Source organism: Notothenia coriiceps, unplaced genomic scaffold, assembly GCF_000735185.1.
Source record: "Notothenia coriiceps isolate Sejong01 unplaced genomic scaffold, NC01 NC01_scaffold00011237, whole genome shotgun sequence".
Lineage (NCBI taxonomy): Eukaryota > Metazoa > Chordata > Actinopteri > Perciformes > Nototheniidae > Notothenia > Notothenia coriiceps.
Genome location: NW_011343938.1, coordinates 14309 through 18295, shown reverse-complemented (window position 1 = coordinate 18295; position 3987 = coordinate 14309). Strand labels below are relative to the sequence as shown.

Genomic DNA, 3987 nt, shown 5'->3' with positions numbered 1-3987 from the left:
CATGGTAAACATAACAAAAGCATGTTGACGTTAGCATTTAGCCCAAAGCATCGAGCAGCCCTGTAAGGCTGCACTAAAATATCAGATTGACTTGTGTTTCCTTTTGAAATACTGGATAGTCTGCATCCAAGCCTTAACAATCCTGAAAATAATCTTTTTAAGGTAAAAGGTTGGAAACCTCAGCCTCAAAATGCACTTTCTGTTTATCATTTAGGGAGTTTCAGTGCTGCGGTGATGGTCTCGTGAAGATGCTGCCTAATGAAGTGAAAGAAATGGACGACAGAAGAAAACAGCAGGAAAACTTCTTTGAAAGCCATATTTACTAATCTATGGTTTAGGAATTATGGGTTGCTCTTTTTGGTGTGGGAGCATCTCCACATGACAAAGGAACCGTCATGATTTTATAAGCCTCCAGTGGTTAAGGCTTGTTCAAAGACTACCCACCATGTTTAAACGGTGGCTTTTGGCCCTGGTGGCCCGGGTCGGCCTCATTGTGCTGGGCCTCTGCTGCTGTCTGTTCCTGTTCTACCTCCTCGCCTGTAAACCCGCGTCACACAGCAGCCAGCAATCTCTGTCTTGGTCTGCGGGGGCCACCAGTAAGGAGGGATACATGGCTTTGTTGCAGGAAAGAGAGGAGTCTCACAGACATTACATGAACAGCCTGAGCAAGCAGATAGCCCAGCTGAAGGAAGCTCTGCAGGAAAGGACGCAGCAGCTTCAGGAGACCCTGGAAAAGGCTAAAACAAGAGGGATTCTGCCTCAGGGTCTGGAGAGTTTGCACAAAACTCCGACACAGACCGACATGAAGGTAGGAATAATGGAGTAATGTTGTCTGATGAGATACATGGATGTTATATGGAGCAGTAAATCTTACGTCATGTCCTTCAGGAGTTCTTCCGCTCCCAGCTGAACCAGGCCGAGGTGAACTCAGGTGTGAAGCTGCCCAGCGAGTATGCAGTGATTCCTTTCGACACTTTCACTCTGAGGAGGTGAGTGGAGCACTCGTTCCTTGGTGAGGACTAAAGTAGAGCTGCCAAGGCCTCCAAGAGTCTACTGTCAGATCTTACCTCACCTTAATTTGTGTTGTTGTGTCACTCAGGGTGTACCAGCTGGAGACGGGGTTGACAAGACACCCAGAAGAGAGGCCTGTGAGGAAAGATCACAGGGACGAGCTGATAAGCACGCTGGAGACAGCTCTGCACGTCCTGAATGGGCCGCAGCAACGCACAGACAACACAAGGCGGAAGCGCACATACTCCCCTGCAGACTTCATTGAGGGTGAGAAAGATCATTCATGACTCTTCACACAAAAAGTTTCCATCAATAGCTTAGAGATGTAAGATTTTAAGGAATACCTTAACCCAGTGGTTCTCAAACTTTTTCTGTCAGGCCCCCCCTTTGGAGAAAAAAAAAAGTCGGGCCCCCCCAACACAAATAGTCAGGCTCAGTGGCGGCGCCAGAGATTCTATTTTGGGGGTGCTGTGGGGTAGCTTGACGTTTCATAGAGGGTGCTCAAACATTTAGGGTTTCCCATTAATGTACTGGTCGCTACAGTGGAATGTTCTACTGCAACAATCCCCACACACACACACACAGTGTACCCGCGACTGTTACAATGAAGGCTCGATAATCAGCTCACGGCATATAGGTGTAAGCAGGGGTAAAGTGTTATTTTTATAGGTGGTGTGTGGACCTCACATAGGGGGGTCAGGGGGCAAGCTCCCCTGGGAAGATTTTTAAATATTGAAGTTAAAAGCATCAATCTGGTGCACTTTGAGAGCAACATGAAGAGATCTATGGATACATCTCTCAACACCCATTTGAAACAGAACTGTAAACAGATTTACTTTTTCTTTATGGAACAGTTATGTTTAAAGCACTGGCTAAATCTTCTCCACGAAGGAGGTCATTTCTACATATCTGGACTAGTAAGACGAAACACGTACAAAAAACCATCACAGGTGTTCTGACGTGGTGCGTAATTCTATTAAGACAGTTGAGAATTCATGAATGACTGACAGACGTTGACAGTTGTTGGAATATTTACTTAATGTTAACTCTCTCCCTCTATTACTGAACAAATCCCTTAACTTGGTGTGGTAAAATACTACCATAAGATTGAACCCGTTAACTTGGTACTGAACGGTCCGGAATATTACCTACTGTTACAAGGGTCGAGACATAGAAATGTTTGTGATCAAACATTGCCGTCGGGCGGTTGTTCACAAGGAGAAACAAATTCTACGGGTTAACTGTATACGTGTGTCTCATACCTAAGCTAACTTTTTTTCCTTTAGCAAAGCACCCGACTTATAACAACGCAAGTTAGGTGCTTTGTTACTTCGCAAACTACTAAATTGACATTTCGTAATGGACCACCAGACTAGGTCCTGACGGAAGTGACTAGATAACTAGAGCTGGCATCTGGTGTCAGTCGTAACTTGGGACGACGAGGAGACCTACGTGTGAAGAGACTTGTTTTTGTGTTTGTGTTTTGTATGTTAATTGTATACACAATCCGGGTGAAGTATTTGAAGATTTGTGAATTTCGATATTTTCGTTATTTAAGTTAAACTAGACTTCACCTCTCCTTCAGAAAGTGAAATCCGTGACGGTTGTTTACGTGAGAAAAAATTCGCCCACTCTAGTTATTACAGGCTACATTCGTGTCAAAATCACACTCACCTACGGTACGCGCAAGAATTAAATGAAAAAATGGACTTCCAACAACTACTTAACCCGGATTTTTCGGAGACCGGAGAACCTGTCTCCATGTGTACTACAACTCTGCACCGACGCGCACAAGTGCGAGAGCGAGAAGTGGAAGTCATGCCCTGTTTGCCGGCTTCCTGCTGGACACTCAGGGCACGGCAGGGAAATTCTCGCTCCCCCCAGTATTTGTCGCACGAGACAAGGCGAGTCATGCAGTGGACCACTGTCTGTCCGTCGTGAAATAAATAAGTAATAACCGAAGTTAGAGTTGTGTGATTTGATGAGGGGTGAACGATATCCAGGGAACAAAGGCACTTAGTATCACAAATCATAAATTATGTTATCTGACTTCAGCAAGTATCCTTTTTTGAAAAGTTCTGGATTACAATCCCTTAATACCCTTTGTTCGTATGGTTATAAAATTTATAATAATTTCCTCAGTTTCCAAAGAAAATATATAGTTAATGAGTGTCAGGAAACTGGAAATAAACACCTCTTTTGACGTAATCTTTGGGATGGTCAAATTTTTACCCGGTACACTGTGCGGACTATTTACACTCGGGTTGATGACTCTCAACCAATTTTTTGGAACCTACCGTACGTTCAAAAACGGATCTGGTTTAAGTTTGTTTGGAGATACAATAAAAGTAAACTGTATTTGTTTAGGTAGTAAAACCCCAATTCGTTCACCCAAGAGTTCACCCCGCCGCGGGGGGGTCACCCGCGTCTCCGTACTGTCCCCCCCGCGCTCTCTGGTCCTCCTTTTTACCAAATATTTTTTTTTTTTTGTAATTTTTTTTTTTTTTTACAAAAACTTTTTTTTTTTTTTAATAACTAAGCTTTATTATAATATGCATGATAATGCAAGACCCAGAGACACAAAGTAATTTCAAACCGAGACACACACACACACCTTGCATCGGTAAAACACACCGCACGCGCATCACTCTCGCGTGGCCATGGCCTCTACCAACAACAATCGAAGACCACGATCGCTCGATGCGATTGCCTAATATTCCTCAAAAAAGTTGTGTTTCACCTCCCTCTCAGGAGAGGACAGTCTACTCTCTGAGTCACTCGATTCCTGAGAGTCACAATAGAGTCACACCCAGAGTTTGCCAAACCAGTGGTAATTACATTTGTTAATAAAGGGCTCCGGGGTGAAATAATACCTAGGCATATCATAAATATTTTTATTCTCTTATAATTTTTGTCCATACCTTTATAGATATACTGGTAATTTTTTCTTATTGCAATTTTTCCCTCACTAACCAT

At 43.5% G+C, this 3987-nt stretch overlaps 1 pseudogene; it reads left to right on the top strand.

Moving 5' to 3' along the window:
* The first annotated feature begins 445 nt into the window (after positions 1 to 445).
* On the top strand, positions 446 to 1298 carry LOC104946638 (chondroitin sulfate N-acetylgalactosaminyltransferase 1 pseudogene; annotated as a pseudogene).
* Positions 1299 to 3987: the final 2689 nt, after the last annotated feature.